This window comes from Pseudophryne corroboree, chromosome 5 (assembly GCF_028390025.1).
Source record: "Pseudophryne corroboree isolate aPseCor3 chromosome 5, aPseCor3.hap2, whole genome shotgun sequence".
Lineage (NCBI taxonomy): Eukaryota > Metazoa > Chordata > Amphibia > Anura > Myobatrachidae > Pseudophryne > Pseudophryne corroboree.
Window position 1 is genome coordinate 349,909,369 of NC_086448.1, and position 17,424 is coordinate 349,926,792.

General features: G+C 44.0%; 1 protein-coding gene across 1 annotated transcript in view; it reads left to right on the forward strand.

Annotated features, from left to right (window-relative positions):
- The first annotated feature begins 7,133 nt into the window (after positions 1 to 7,133).
- DDC (dopa decarboxylase) overlaps positions 7,134 to 17,424 on the forward strand; it is a 255,892-nt gene continuing 245,601 nt past the window's right edge. Inside the window, exon 1 of the mRNA XM_063922623.1 lies at positions 7,134 to 7,183. The gene's annotated coding sequence lies outside the window, so the exon portion shown is untranslated. The remainder of the gene's footprint in view (positions 7,184 to 17,424) is intronic.

Consider the following 17,424-nt stretch of genomic DNA (forward strand, 5'->3'; position numbering starts at 1 on the left):
GTTTAACCTGTTCCAGGATCTACCGCCTTAAAGGCGCCGGCTGATAGGAAAATTGATAACACGCTTAAATCAATGTACACTGCTTCAGGTGCCGTATTGCGTCCCACTATTGCTACGGCATGGATTGCAGAGGCAATAGTAAAGTGGTCGGCTACCTTACTTGAGGATTTGGATACTATGGACAGGGATGACGTTGCATTGTATTTACGCAACATACATGATTCAGCAGGTTTTATGGTAGAATCCATTAAAGACCTCAGTTCCATGTCTGCGGTAATATCTTCCAAGTCTGTTTCAGCTCGTTGGGGAATGTGGCTGCGCCAGTGGTCGGCCGACGCAGAATCCAGAAGAAGTGTGGAGTCCTTACCCTATACAGGTCAGGTTCTCTTTGGGGAAGCTCTAGACGCGTGTATATCCACTGCTACAGCGGGTAAGTCTCCATTTCTTCCCTCAGCAGTACCTGCTCCGAAGAAATCTCTCTCTTCATCTGCAATGCAGTCCTTTCATCCTAAAAAGCCTAGAAAGGCCAGAACATCCAATACCTTCTTTAGGGGAGGTCGGGTTAAGTCCAAGAGACCTGCCGTGGCAGGTTCCTAGGAATAAAAGCCTGCTTCGGGTACGCCAAAGTCCTCCACATGACGGTGGACTTCACGGCCCGGTGGTGGGGCCAGTGGGAGCGAGACTCGGACACTTCAGTCATGTCTGGGTATCGTCCGGCCTGGATCCCTGGGTGGTAGATATTGTGTCTCAGGGATACAGGCTGGAATTTCAAAGTCTCCCTCCTCATCTCTTTTTCAAGTCGGGATTACCAACTCTGTTAGAGGACAGCACTGTACTACAAGACGCTGTCCAAAAGATGGTGGAAGCACAGGTCATTGTGCCAGTGCCACCTCACATGCTGAACAAAGGATACTATTCAATTCTTTTCATGGTACCAAAACCGGATGGTTCGGTCAGGCCCATTCTGAACCTAAAATCATTGAACCCCTTTCTAAAGGAGCTCAAGTTCAAAATGGAGTCTCTCAGGGCAGTGATATCAGGTCTGGAAGAAGGGGAATACCTGGTATCACTGGATATCAAGGATGCGTACCTCCACATTCCGATCTGGCGGCCGCATCAGGCTTATCTCCACTTCGCATTGCTGGACTGTCATTTCCAGTTCCAGGCCCAGCCATTCGGCCCCTCCACAGCACCAAGGGTGTTTACCAAGGTGATGGCGGAAATGAGGATTCTCCTCTGCAAGCAGGGTGTGAACATCATTCCATATCTGGACGATCTGCTGATAAAGGCATCATCCACGGAGAGGCTGCTGCAGTCCATTGTTCTCACAACACGACTGCTCCAGAGTCACGGTTGGATTCTGAACCTTCCAAAGTCACATTTGGAACCGACCCAGAGGTTGTCATTTCTGGGTATGATCCTGGATACGGAAGTGCAGAGGGTGTTTCTTCCGCAGGAAAAAGGTGTTGGTGATACAAGCTATGGTCCGGGATATCCTGAAGCCACCCCGGGTGTCGGTTCATCAATGCATTCGCCTATTGGGAAAGATGGTGGCCTCTTACGAGGCTCTCTCCAGTATAGGTTCCATGCTCGGACCTTCCAACTGGATCTCCTGGACAAGTGGTCGGGATCTCACCTCCACATGCTCCAGAGAATTCGTCTGTCGCCAAAGGCCAGGATTTCACTCCTCTGTTGGCTCCTATTGCCTCACCTTCTGGAGGGCCGCAGGGTCGGGGGTTCAGGACTGGATCCTTCTAACAAGGGATGCGAGTCTTCGGGGCTGGGGAGCAGTCACTCAAGGAGTAACCTTCCAAGGACGGTGGACAAGCCTGGAAGCCGGCCTGCCCATCAACATCCTGGAGCTAAGAGCTGTCTACAATGGTCTTCTTCAGGCAGCCCCTCTTCTGAGAAATCGGGCCATTCAAGTGCAGTCGGACAACGTAACAACAGTGGCTGACATAAACCGACAAAGCGGAACAAAGAGCAGAGCGGCAGTGTCAGAGGTGACAAGAATACTCCTCTGGACAGAAAAGCATGCATTAGCACTGTAAGCCATCTTTATTCTGGGAGTAGACAACTGGGAAGCAGACTTCCTCAGCAGACACGGTCTCCATCCAGGAGAGTGGGGACTCCATCCGGAGGTGTTCAAGGAAATAACAGATCTTTGGGGTTTACCCCAAATAGTCATGATGGCCTCTTGTCTCAACAAGAAGCTTCTGCATTATTATTCCAGGTCAAGGGACCCACAGGCAGTGGACGCCCTGGTATCTCCGTGGGTGTTCCAGTCAGTGTATGTGTTTCCACCACTCCCACTCATCCCAAGAATCCTAAAGCTCATAAGGAGAACAAGGGTTCAAGTGATCCTCATTGTCCCAGACTGGCCAAGAATGGCTTGGTACGCAGACCTTCTAAATCTACTGCAAGAAGAGCTGAGGCATCTTCCTCTTCGGGAGGACCTGCTGCAGCAGGGGCCGGTCGCCTATCAAGACTTAGCGCGGCTACGTTTGACACCATGGAAGTTGAGCGCCTGATTCTTGCTTGGAAGGGCATTCCGAAGAAGTTTATTCCTACCCTCATACAGGCTAGGAAAGGGGTAACGTCTAAACATTACCATCGTATTTGGAAGAAATATGTCTCTTGGTGAGAGTCCAAGAAGCTTCCTACGGTGGCGTTTCAACTGGTAACGTCTGAGGTTGGGATCTGTGAAGGTCCAGATTTCAGCCCTATCCATTTTCTTTCAGAAACAATTGTCTGCCCTCCCTGAGGTTCAGACCTTTTTGAAGGGAGTTCTGCATATCCAACCTCCCTTTGTACCACCTTCGGCGCCTTGGGATCTTAACGTGGTGTTGCAGTTCCTCCAGTCGGATTGGTTTGAACCTCTACAGGAGGTAGAGGTCAAATTTCTTACATGGAAGGTGGTTACGTTGTTGACCTTAGCTTTTGCTAGATGTGTGTCCAGCTGGGGGCTTTATCCTGAAAAAAAGCCCTTACTTGATCTTCCACGAAGATAGAGCTGAGCTCCGGTCAGCAGTTTCTTCCAAAGATTGTGTCAGCATTTCATATCAACCAACCTATTGTGGTGCCAGTGACTACTGACTCCTCAATTACATCAAAGTCCTTGGATGTCGTAAGGACTCTGAAGATATATGTGAAGAGAACTTCTCATCACAGAAAGTCGGACTCTCTGTTTGTCCTATATGATCCCAAGAAAATTGGGTGTCCTGCTTCTAAGCAGACTATTTCTCACTGGATTAGGTTCACTATCCAGCACGCTTATTCTACGGCAGGACTGCTGTGTCCAAAATCTGTTCAGGCCCACTTTACTCGGAAGGTGGGGTTTTCCTGGGCGGCTGGCCGGGATGTCTCGGCAGTGCAACTTTGCCGAGCTGCAACTTGGTCTGGGTCGAACACGTTTGCAAAGTTTTACAAGTTCGATACTTTGGCCTCTGATGATATGAAGTTCAGTCAATCAGTTCTGCAGGAGCCTCAGCGCTCTCCCTCCCATTCTGGGAGCTTTGGAACATCCCCATGGTACTAATGTGGACCCCAGCATCCTCTAGGACGTAAGAGAAAATAGGATTTTGGTACCTACCAGTAAATCCTTTTCTCGTAGTCCATAGAGGATGCTGGGCGCCCGCCCAGCACTTCGTTTTCCTGCAAATGTTATTTGGTTCAGTACAACTTCGTTATAGTTGAGTACTGCATTGTTATTTGGTAAGTAATGTTTCAGATGTTGCTGAGTAGTTCAAGCTAGTTGGTTTGACATGCCTTGTATGTGTGAGCTGGTATGAATCTCACCATTATCTGTGTATAATCCTTCTCTCGAAGTATGTCGTCTCCTCTGGCACAGTTTCTAGACTGAGTCTGGTAGGAGGGACATAGAGGGAGGAGCCAGCCCACACTCTCAAACTCTTAAAGTGCCAATGGCTCCTGGTGGACCCGTCTATACCCCATGGTACTAATGTGGACCCCAGCATCCTCTACGGACTACGAGAAAAGGATTTACCGGTAGGTACCAAAATCCTATTTTTGTGCATGCACAGTGAGAAAATCACTGGAAAAATGGCAACCACACCATTTTCCCAGAGCTCTGCGCATGCACTCTAGACTCTGGGGCAGCCCTTGGATCCCCTAGGGACCCTAGTGCCCAGAGTCACAGCGCTTCCAGTGGCTAGAGAGGAGGGGGCCCTGAAGGCAGAGCCAGCCATAGGCATAGGCAAACTAGGCAATTGCCTAGGGCATTTGATATGCCTAGGGGCATCAGCAGCTTCATGTCTTGACAAAGGTCCCAGGACCGAAACGCGTCGACAGACCGCTGTGTGAGTAGCCTTTTATTTTTACCCACAGAGACTATTTATGGACTTTTAAATATATATATACTTTTTTTTGTTATATTTTTATATACATACATATTTTTTTTTATACTTGGATGAATCTTCTGTGGAACTTGTTTTCATTGCATTTTTTGCACCAGCTTTTTATGGATTGTTATTACTCTTTGAGGAATAAAAATTAGCCAGATAAACTTTGGAGTCCAAGAGTTTTTTGCCCCACTGTGTCGATAAAGCATGGATTCAGTAAAGATACCTTGATGGGAGTTTTCTCTACACACCGAGCTGTAAGTTGTGGTACGATATTTAAACGTGAACAGTCACTTAAAGATACCTTGATAGGAGTCACCCAATCAATCACTGTGTGAGTCAGGGGTACGCATTGATTAAGTACGGTGAAGGGTGTGTTTGGATCATTGTTGATTAACAAATTGTTACACACATACAAGCACTATCCCAAGGTGTAAGTGAGACACTTATGTACCACACCAAGTACTTCATTTATATGAGGCTGTAGTATCTACGGTTCTACACATTGGTTGCTTTCCTTTTTGTCTTCCAACTTCACAAGACCGCCATGTGACGCGGAGACACATCAAGTGCCAAACTGAATATGCATCAAAAGATACCTTGATAGGAGTCATTATTTCCATCTTTGTGTGAGTTGGGGTACGATACCCAGGCTTTCTTGATCTATCTGAATTGATATTGCCGTCCAATTGAATAAGGATAAAGATACCTTTATGTGTACGACTTACCCCCCGTTAGTGTGAGTGGGGGTACGCGGATAACTCTTCTACAATTACCATTTCTATGAACATATGGGAAAGTAATTTGGACATAAAGTCTCCCATAAACCCTTTTCCCCTCCCCTTCCCTATGCGCCTAAGGAGCGAACTGATCCTACCCTCTTTTTATCAGCAGCTTCTGTTGATTAAAATGATATGTGACATGCCTATATTGTATGTGTAGCATTTCATATGCAGATACAACCACAGTCTCACACAGTATATAGGCATGCTGCATATCATTTTAATCAGCAGAAGCTGCTTGTGTATCCTAGCCACATACCAATGCAAATAAGATGCATTTTCATAAAAAAAGGTGCCCGACGTTAGCATTGAGGCAAGATTTATGAGGACACATCTGTTTCCAAGCAGAGGCAGAGGTCACAGCGTTAGTGGCAGTGTGAGTGCTGTGTGCATGTGAGTGAGTGGGTTGTGCAGTAGTGTTTGAAATATGTGTAAGGAGCATTATGTGTGTCATGTAAAAATGCATTAATAATGTGCAACATATGTGTAAGGAGCACTGTGTGTGTCATTATGTTTATAAGGACATTAATAATGTGTCTCATATGTGTAAGGGGCATTACTGTGTGGCATTATGTGTATAAGGTGCTCTACTATGTGGCGTTGCATATAGAAAGGGCACTACTGTGTCGTCCAATGTGAATAAAGAGCGATAGGGTGTGCTGTAATGTGAATAAGGAGCAATTCAGTGTGATGTAATGTGAATAAAGAGCAATAGGGTGGTGTAATGTGAATAAGGAGCAATTCAGTGTGATGTAATGAGAATAAGGGGCTCTACTGTGAGGAGTAACGTTTATAAGGTAAAGTGATACTATTGTGGGATGTAATATGAATTATGGACACTATCGCATGATCAAATGTGAATAAAGTTGCAGTACTGTGTGGCGTAATTGGAATTGGGGTTACTGTTGTGTGGCCATGCCCCTTGCCAGCAAAAACACACTCCTTTTAGGGCTGTGCGCCAAATGTGCGAACTGTTCCTATTTAAAATACAAACCCCAAAATAAGGACTGCTATGGGTGAGGGGTGATGGTGCTGGGAAAGAGATGCAAGGTCAGAGGCTGAACCAGCAATGGTGCTAGGGGGCACCAGCCAAAATCTTGCCTAGGGCATCATATTGGTTAGGGCCGGCTCCGCCTGAATGAACCTGCACACGTCTCTCCTCCTCTCTAGATATGCCCCTGCGTGTCAGGCACCCAAACCTATAAGTAAAGCGATGACTTTTCTTCTGACTCATTGCAGGGATAAATTTCTATCAGAGTCCCTGGATGTGATTTCTGCCCTGTTGAACCTTAATTTCATATCACAGGTTGAGTATCCCTTATCCAAAATGCTCGGGACCACAGGTATTTTGGATATCGGATTTTTCCGTATTTTGGAATAATTGCATACCATAATGAGATATCATGGTGATGGGACCTAAATCTAAGCACAGAATGCATTTATGTTTCATATAGACCTTATACACACAGCCTGAAGGTAATTTTAGCCAATATTTTTTATAACTTTGTACATTAAACAAAGTGTGTGTACATTCACACAATTCATTTATGTTTCATATACACCTTATACACACAGCCTGAAGGTCATTTAAAATAATATTTTTAATAACTTTGTGTATTAAACAAAGTTTGTGTACATTGAGGCATCAGAAAACAAAGGTTTCACTATCTCACTCTCACTCAAAAAAGTCTGTATTTCGGAATATTCCGTATTTCGGAATATTTGGATATGGGATACTCAACCTGTACTGTGATAAGAAATTATGAATATTGGGACCAATTCCGAGTTTACTTCCACATACCCAAGTAGATCTAAAGCAACAATTTGTCTACAAGTAATAGACTGAAAAAAATAAACTGTAAGTGAAAAAAAAACTTCAAGCTAATGAAAAGTATCCCCAGGCATCCAGGAAAATACAAAGCTTGCAATTCACAGCCAAAACTGAGCAAACTCCATGCGAGAAAACAAAGTTCACTTTACATAAAAAGCATGCTGCAAGGGAAACGGAAAGACGTGCAGTGGAAACAAATACGCTGAATGGTAGGTCTTCCCTCAAATCAGCAATGACATGTGGGTATTAGTGATGTTTTCTTGACCTCCATTTCCTAAATTAACTTTGTAGATTGATGTTTTTTAAAAATACAGTTTACGGCACAAAGTTATTTATATAACAAAGGTTTTTAAGTGGCACTTGTTCCTGCTGTACATGCTGTTAGTCATACAGCCTCCGTTATATTTGCAGGGACTACTGTCCACACTATGCTGTGAGTGCGTTGCAATGTTAAGGTTCCTGTGCAGAATTCAGATGTTCTTATTATGTAACGTATGCAATTTGATCGTTTTAACACACAAAAACAGCACAAAAAACAAACAATATAAAGAACATATTACACTTCTACTAAAATGGGCAATGAGAAAAAGCATGTATACTACTACAGTTTACTTTGTTCTTAGTTTATTTACCTTTATAATTATTTTGTCAGCTGTACATTTATTAATTGATAACTCATCACAAACTGTAGCTGTTATTAAAGGGCATTGTTTTGGTTTGGGTTCTAATTTATCATCGTGTTTTAGTTTTGGCAAAACCATCCTCAAGTGTTTTTGGTTCAGATTCGATTTTTGGTTCGATTTTGGATCCCTTTAAAAATCGATAAAAATTGATAAACATTGATTAATAAAACAATTCTATAAAAATCAATAAAAACAGCTAAAATCATGCAATTTGGACCTGTTTACATGCAACTCAAAACCCATGTTCGAGTTTTAAATCAGATTCATAAATCCGGGACCCCAAAGTGATTCTGAATTGGGACTCAACACAACCCGAAGTTCATGTGTGTTCGTATTTTAGGAAAACCAAAAAGCACATCCCTAATATATATATATATATATATATATATATATATATATATATACACACACAATATATATATATATATAGTCTGTAACATGCTTGTGCTATTTTACCACAGTTTTCACTGCACCACTGGCTGTTCGAGTGATACAGGGCGTTGATTAAGAGGATGCATTAAAGTTATTTATTCTTAAGTCCTGGAGTGCCATGTCCTGTCTTGGACATTTGTTTGTTCTGACTCCTCTCCATATTTAAATTTTGGACAAAGGCACACAGGCAGCTGGATATTATTGGGAGTGCCGGATTATCTGGACATTGTATGTATATATATATATATATATATATATAAGAAATGGGGAAGAAGTGTGGCTAAAAACACTGTTTTTATATGCTTTAAAAACACCAAAAGATGTTATAAAATTACAAAAGTACGTTTTTAATATATACGAGAGTAAAAACAGTTTCAAAAAATGATTTTAAAGTACAAGAATTTTTTTTTCTCATATAACACTACCGAGAAATAAAAGGATAGGAATTCAAACTTAACTTGAGAACAGTGGGTGGTCAGTTCAGGCCCAATGCGTTTCGTCTCAGCAGACTTCCCCTTGAAGAAGTCTGCTGAGACGAAACGCGTTGGACCTGAACTGACCACCCACTGATCTCAAGTTAAGTTTGAATTCCTATCCTTTTATTTCTCTGTAGTTTTATATGAGAAAAAATGTTTCTTGTATTTTAAAATCATTTTTTAAAACCGTTTTTACTCTCGCATATATTAAAAACTTATTTTTATAATTTTATAACATCTTTTGGCGTTTTTAAAGCATATAAAAACAGTGTTTTTAGCCACACTTGTCGCCAGTACCCCTATCCCCCCATTTCTTATACTTTTTAACAATACTATACCAGTGTTGTAATTTTAGGGTTGGGCTGATACCCTTTTACAAGGTTACGTGGGCTTTTAGCTTTTTATCGAAATTTTGTAATTTATTTATACAGTTTTACTGAGATTTTCACCTCACAAGTGGCGCTGTACTATCTTTTTGCATATATATATATATATATATATATATAAACACATAGAGGGCACCGGCTCTCCCATAAGCACTTTACAGCTGAGCGCCGGGTGCCTGTGCAGTAAGGCGTATGTACATGCAGAAAATGGCACAGCACTCCAAGGCGACTTTGAAATGAATCATTCAGTCAGCAGGGATACAGCAACGTTTCAATGTATTAACATTTTCCTCAGGCTTAACAGATATAAAGACATTACTTACATATATAGTAGACTCTCACCCGGTGCAGAACGCCGTCCTTCCGGAAACGGGACAAACACCCGCCCAGCGGCGTGAACGTCAAAAATGACGTCATCCATGTGCTCCCCATCACCATGGTAACCCGATGCACTGCAATTGAACACAGTTTAGCTACAATAGTACACAATGATAATCCAATATGAACGATCGTGAACCATATATAGGACCAATGCGTATAGAAAAATATATGCATAATTAGTATAATATTAAGATATCTTCAATCTACAGAAAAGAATCTTATTTATCTAAAATAACTGAGAGTAAGATATTCATTTAAACCTCGTGGAGCCACAGTGTCCAATCTCTGGATCCACTGGGCTTCCCTCTGTAGCAATTTTAACCCTCTGTTACCACCTCTTAATGAAGGTGGGATATGGTCGATCATTCTGTATCTGACCGTGGTTAACGGATGGCGTGCCATACTAAAGTGGCGTGCGACAGGCTGCTCACTTTTACCCGTATTTATGGCTGCCTTGATGGCCGACCTATGGGCTGCCATGCGTTCCTTGAATGTTCTTTCGGTTTTACCGATATATGACAGCCCACAGGGGCATATCAATTGGTACACCACATACCTGGACCCACAAGTGAGTCTATGTTGGATGTGGTAAGTTTTACCTGTGTGTGGATGTTGGAATTTGTCACCTGGTATTAAAAACTGGCATGTCGTACAGGTACATCTATAACACCCCTTTCTCATGCCATAAAAAATGGATTGGGGCCTCGGATCATATACATCTGTTCTGACTAAGATGTCATGTAAATTTCTTGTTCTTTTATAGCAGGGCATAATTCTGGACTCAGACAACTTCAAATCAGGATCTGACTGTATAATATCCCAGTGTTTTTTTACTGAAGATTTAATAGTTTCACTTACTGCATTGAATTCCTGTACCCAAGGGATACAAGACTCAGATGCTGAATTATTCTGGGGGTATAGAAGTTGGTGTCTATCCAATGCCAAGGCCTTAGTTTTAGCTGCCTTGAGCACTGTAGGATGGTAACCACGATTTTTAAATTTATCAGACATGTGGTCAATTTGCTCCGCTGCTTTTGCTGGATCAGAGGTAATACGCTTGGCCCTAATGAATTGAGAGTAGGGGAGACCGCGTTTCAGAGGATACGGATGACAACTTTTAAAGTGCAACAGATTATTCCTATCTGAAGGTTTTGAAAATAATGATGTTATTAGTCTACCATTGTTAACGGTTAATTGAACATCTAGATATTGGATGGTGTCTGCAGATATCAAATAAGTAAGTTTAATGGGATGCTCTCTCTGATTATGGATATCAATGATAGATATCAGTGACTTCCTGGAACCTTGCCAGATGACCAATAGGTCATCTATATACCTACAAAAGAAAATAATGTTTTTAGAAATCTCCGTATCCATAAAAAACAATTCTTCCTCTACGCCAAACATATATATATTCGAGTACGACGGGGCCACACTGGACCCCATCGCACACCCTTGTCGCTGCAAGTAAAACTTGCCATCATATAGGAAGTAATTGTGACTTAATGTCATTTCCAACAATCGCACACATAAAGGAATGTCTGGTCCTGCATAATCAGCTTGAGCCCTAAGGAACTGGGCAACGGCCGCCAGGCCTCCCTCATGTGGTATAGATGTATATAAACTCTGTACATCAATAGTACAGAGTAATATGTCATCTGTCAATAAAGGTAATTCTTCCAACCGCCTTAACAATGTACTCGTATCCAACAGATATCTAGGATTGCGCTGAATATACGGTTGCAAGATATCATCAAGAAAAATTGCTACTGGTTGGAATAATGATCCCCTCGCCGATATAATCGGTCGGCCTGGGGGTTTGACCATACTTTTGTGAATTTTGGGTGTAGTATATAGTACAGGAACAATGGGATGAGACGGAATCAGCGCATTTCTGATATCTGCTGGAATAAGATTAGACAATACAGCCATATCCAAACAATGTGTTAAATCTCTGGTGAATTGAGCAGTTGGGTCACATGTTAGCTGATAATACGTACAATCATCCGCCAACTGTGACTCAATCTCCTGCTTATAATCATTCAAATTTTGTACCACTAGTGCTCCGCCTTTATCGGCCGGACGAAATACTAAATTTTTATTGGCCGCTAGTTGGATCAGTGCCTCTCTTTGACCTTTGGTAAGGTTATCACGAACTGGCAATGGTTTTTCAATCAGCTTGTCACAGTCCTGTTCCACCAGCCGCATAAATGTACGTATAGACGCATTGTTTGATTGCGGATCAAATGTCGATTTAGGAAGAATCTTCTTGAGTTTTTCCGGCATTTGTATAGAAGGTGGATTTGGGGTAGGTGTAGCTGGTTGAGGCTGTTTAGCAAAAAATTCTTTTAATTTTAGAGTCCTGTTCAAATGATATTTTTCTACTTTCCATTGTAGTGGCTGTGGTTTTGGCATAGGGACAAATGATAGCCCTTTGGAAAGAACCTCCATCTCGACTTCATTAAATGTGTAATCAGACAGGTTGACTATGAGGCTTTCTTCACTTTTGGAGGTTTCGTGCCTCTGCCTCGCCCTTTGTCTTTTCCACTGTTGGCCCCGCCTCGTGTATGCTCGCCATCTTGGTCGCCTGGTTCTTTGGCTCGGGTGGCTACTCCTAAAGGGCCCCGTCTTTGTGATGGTGCTATAGTGGCCTCAGATTCACTCGCTGTGGAGGTATATTCATTAGATGACTCTTGATATCGCCTATTCTCTGGGCGACGGCGAAAAAATGGTTTCTTGGGACCATAATGCTGCTGGTTATCATTCCACCTATAGACATTGTTATTATCGTAATCTTGATCAACTTTAATTTTTTTGTCAGCTTTGAATTTGATCAGATCTCTTTTGTAAGTCTGTAACTGATTGCTTAGTTTCTCATACCAATTGGTTTCTTCATCTGCCACCAATGCTGGCTTGTGTATAACTTCAAAGCTTGCAATCTTTTCCTTGATAATGTTCATTTCTTTGGTACTTTGTTCGATGATAAGCAGCATTAAATCCATGGAACACCGATTCATGATGCCTACCCACTTTCTGCAAAAGGTCGGATCGTGACGACCTATTGTGGGTGCATTTTTTATGCGGAGTCCACGAGGGATTTTTTTGGATCGGTAGTATTCACTAAGTGATAAACAATGATAGTAGAAATCTATCTCTTTCCGCTTATATTTTAACAATGTCCGAAATATGTTATCAAGTGAACTTGCCTCCGCTTGATCTTGTAATACTGCATCATAAAGTATTCCCTCCGCTTCAGATTCTGAATACATATGTATAATGCCGAGCGGGCTTACTTTTGGCATAAAGCCACTCATGGGTTCCTCCGATGTAGTAGGAGCTGCCATCTCAAATCAGCCGTTGTAAAATCAGAAATGAATAAAGTGCTTATAGTTTTAAAGTGCTTATAGCGTAGCAATGTTCATGCAGGATGGTATGGCAATGTGGCGGTACCGCAGCACCTTTACCATGTATGTGCAAAATATGTGCAGAATAAAAAAGTGCAAAAAATAGTGCAAGGTTGACAATTAGTCAGCCGGCTCACAGAGCCATGGATGCCTGGATGAGGATACACTTTTACCTGCTGGGGAGCCTTGTAGTATAGTCACTACCACTGCCACCGGTGTGACCAAAATATAAACACATAGAGGGTACCGGCTCTCCCATAAGCACTTTACAGCTGAGCGCCGGGTGCCTGTGCAGTAAGGCGTATGTACATGCAGAAAATGGCACAGCATGACTATGAGGCTTTCTTCACTTTTGGAGGTTTCGTGCCTCTGCCTCGCCCTTTGTCTTTTCCACTGTTGGCCCCGCCTCGTGTATGCTCGCCATCTTGGTCGCCTGGTTCTTTGGCTCGGGTGGCTACTCCTAAAGGGCCCCGTCTTTGTGATGGTGCTATAGTGGCCTCAGATTCACTCGCTGTGGAGGTATATTCATTAGATGACTCTTGATATCGCCTATTCTCTGGGCGACGGCGAAAAAATGGTTTCTTGGGACCATAATGCTGCTGGTTATCATTCCACCTATAGACATTGTTATTATCGTAATCTTGATCAACTTTAATTTTTTTGTCAGCTTTGAATTTGATCAGATCTCTTTTGTAAGTCTGTAACTGATTGCTTAGTTTCTCATACCAATTGGTTTCTTCATCTGCCACCAATGCTGGCTTGTGTATAACTTCAAAGCTTGCAATCTTTTCCTTGATAATGTTCATTTCTTTGGTACTTTGTTCGATGATAAGCAGCATTAAATCCATGGAACACCGATTCATGATGCCTACCCACTTTCTGCAAAAGGTCGGATCGTGACGACCTATTGTGGGTGCATTTTTTATGCGGAGTCCACGAGGGATTTTTTTGGATCGGTAGTATTCACTAAGTGATAAACAATGATAGTAGAAATCTATCTCTTTCCGCTTATATTTTAACAATGTCCGAAATATGCATATATTTTTCTATACGCATTGGTCCTATATATGGTTCACGATCGTTCATATTGGATTATCATTGTGTACTATTGTAGCTAAACTGTGTTCAATTGCAGTGCATCGGGTTACCATGGTGATGGGGAGCACATGGATGACGTCATTTTTGACGTTCACGCCGCTGGGCGGGTGTTTGTCCCGTTTCCGGAAGGACGGCGTTCTGCACCGGGTGAGAGTCTACTATATATGTAAGTAATGTCTTTATATCTGTTAAGCCTGAGGAAAATGTTAATACATTGAAACGTTGCTGTATCCCTGCTGACTGAATGATTCATTTCAAAGTCGCCTTGGAGTGCTGTGCCATTTTCTGCATGTATATATATATATATATATTAATAATTACTTTCACCCAAATAAATAAGTGGCTAATGACAACAAGGTCCACACTAGGGCCGAATTAAGGTTTATGGCGGTCCCAGGGCAACTACCAATAAAATTGTCAAACTGATTTACTGGCGATGTTATTAAAAAGTATAATATGTAGTTGTTTGGAAGCCCTTGTTTACCTAGTACAACTGTTCTGTGCCTGAAACATTGTGAGAGTTATCCTCGGAAAACTCTGCAGTACTTTGAGTTGTAGAAGAGGCCTGTAATAAATCCCCATTTCATCCATAGCTCACTTGTACATTATTTCAGTGTTGCCTATAATTCACTCCAACCTCCGTCCCCCTGTTACCATTACCCATCAATATACAGTATCTCCTATACAATAGCCCAGATCTATGACTGTGCCTGTGTGTAAAACGCTGGGCGTGGCTAGGAGCTCTCATTGGGTTAGCAGCAGGTCTATCACACCCAGTCCACAGCTGATTGGGCGAGAAACACATTCCCACACAGGTTACATCCAATGGTAGGCTCTACCCTTTGGCTGCTGTGTGTTCCCAGAGCAGGATTAACAATGGGGCTGATGGAGCTGCAGCTCCAGGTCCACATCGCAAAATAGGCCCACTGCATCTGCAACAACATACCCTCCAACAATTTACACACAGAAATCAATGCAAATTCCAAATCAATGCAAATTCCATGCCCCTTTTCCTATACTTTCAATGGAAGTTTGGAGAGCCAGAAATCGGTACAGACCATAAAAAAGGTCCTGTACCTGCCAAAAAGGTCCAGCTGGAGAGTATGCCACTGCATGTGCATCAAGTCTCTGCGCTGTAGATAGGGGAAAAAAATCCTTTTACTGCAGCGTCCTATGTCCTGCTTCCAGTCCGCCTGCCCCCTTCGACATCAACAATCCCCACTCCCTAGCCGCGGCGCAGGTGGAACAAAAGCTGCTGCGGCGACCGGCATAGATGTGTATCAAAGTGGCGCAGTGGAAGGCTTTCATAGCCCTCCCTGCGCTTTATACTCTCTGAGCCCCGGAGCCTCCTCTGCACGTGATGTCACAGAAGTGCCTCCCCGCCACAGCCACGCCCAGATCCCCAGAGGCCCTGACTCCGCAACACAGCACCTGGCCTGCCGGCCTGGAAGCCCCAAGATGGCTAATGTAACGGATAGAGTGGGTGATATCGCGGAGGGTAATGTCTGGACGCTGAATCAATGTAAAAGGTGACAGTGCTGTGCAGTGCAGTGGGTGTGCAGTCTCACTGACACTGCACAGCACTCTCACCTTTTACATTGATTCAGCGAGTCAGTCAGTTCTGCCAGCCAGTCACTATTGTTAGCGCTGCTGTCCCAATGCACCGCATTACAGGGAAGTAGATGCACTAAATAAAATACAGCTCACAGCAGCCTTTAGCGCAGGAGCATTCCCACGCTAAGGGCTGCTGGGAACTGTAGTTTATTAAATGCATCTTCTTCCCTGTAATGCGAAGCGTTGGAACACTGGCGCTAACAATAGTGACTAGCTGCTTGGCTGCTGTGCAAGTCTCCGGGAGAGCCATTGCCAAAGGGAGGACAGCAGCTTAGCTGTTTCCAAGAAGAGAAGCAGGAGAAGCATTATCCACCCCAACCCCACTCGCAGTACCTCTGGGTCCCATCTGCGTCACCCCCACACACACCCTCCACCCAGGGCCGGTTCTGGCTGTGGTTGCGCCCCGGGCAAAACTATAGGGGCGTGGCTTCACACGGGGGCGTGGTCAGTAACGCCCACATTTGTGCCCCCTGTAGCGCCGCTGGAAGAGAATTAAAAAAAAAGTATACTTTAATACCCGTTCCTGATCCAGACCGCTGCAGACAGCCGCCGGCGCCGCTCCTCTCCTCGGATCAGCATAGACACTAAAGGTCAATTATGACCCCTAGCGTCTATGCCACAATGCTGTGCGGTGCGCGATGACGTCATCGCGCACCGCACAGCAAAGGTCCCCTCCACGAAGGGAAACTAGACGCGTAGCGTCTGGTTCCCTTCAGAGCGGGGGACCAGCGGGGGGCACAGCTGCGAGGGTGACAGCGGGGGGCACAGCGGTGGGGGGGCACAGTAGCGGATCTTGCCACGGTGCAGCGCCCTCCGGATGGCGCCGGCGCCTCCGGAAGGTGGCGCCCCAGGCAAATGTCCTGCTTGCCCGTGGCAAGATCCGCTACTGCCTCCACCACCCACGGTGGTTCCGGACTCCCGCCCCCACCTGCTGCACCCCCTCACCTGCGACAGCACTGCACCAGCCCCTCCCCCACCCGCTGCACCCCCGCAAACGCCCCTCCCTAACCTGCGGCACCCCCGGACCCCTCCCCCATCCGCGTCTCCCCCGCACCGCCACTCCCCCAACCACAGCACCTACTAGGTGATTTATCAGGCCCTGCGTGCGCTGTTCACGCTGCTGCAAGGAGCTACGAACCCTAACCATTGCACGCCCTTTGTCCGTGCAGTATTTAACCACTCACACAATTATGATTGGAGGTAATACTCCATATATTAAAAATATTGCACGCCACAAGGGCGTGCAAGGGTTAAGGGGGCGTATCCCCTTACGACGGTGTGAAGAGCTCCCAGAGGGCGCGATGAATCACCTAGTGTACTATAAAAACCCAACAGTTAAACATTTTTTTCTCCATCGCAAAGAGACTTTATACATCATTATTTGCAGTTAGTTCTCTTTCATGTTTACTAATGTGATATATGCTGGTTCTCTATTAGACAATTAGAATGGTTGTTTTTTTAACATATGAGGACAGATGTAATGACGCCCGAGTTGGCCGGACGTGCGGGTAGGGTTACCACCTCATCCCTTTAATTCTGGACACATTAATTACACAGGTTCTGTGGCTGGCTGGCTTCAAGACTCCATTTCACCTGGTTTTAATCAGCCACAGAACCTGTGTAATTAATATGTGTCCAGAATTAAAGGGATGTGATGGTAACCCTACGTGCGGGTTCCCGGCCAAACTCAGACTTTTTTTTAAAGTGGCAATCATTTACAAAAGCATGGTTTTCCTTGTAAATCATTGCCGCTTTAAAAATAAAGTCTGAGTTTGCACAGGAACACGCACCTCTGGCCAAATCAGACATCATATCCGGCCCCTGATGTTTGTAGCTGTACTATGATGTTTGCTCATTCTACCATGCATTTTAGATATTCATCTGCGCTGTCCAGTCTCCATCATAACCAGATAATGAGAATAAAAAAAAATAAGAATTTACTCACCGGTAATTCTATTTCTCGTAGTCCGTAGTGG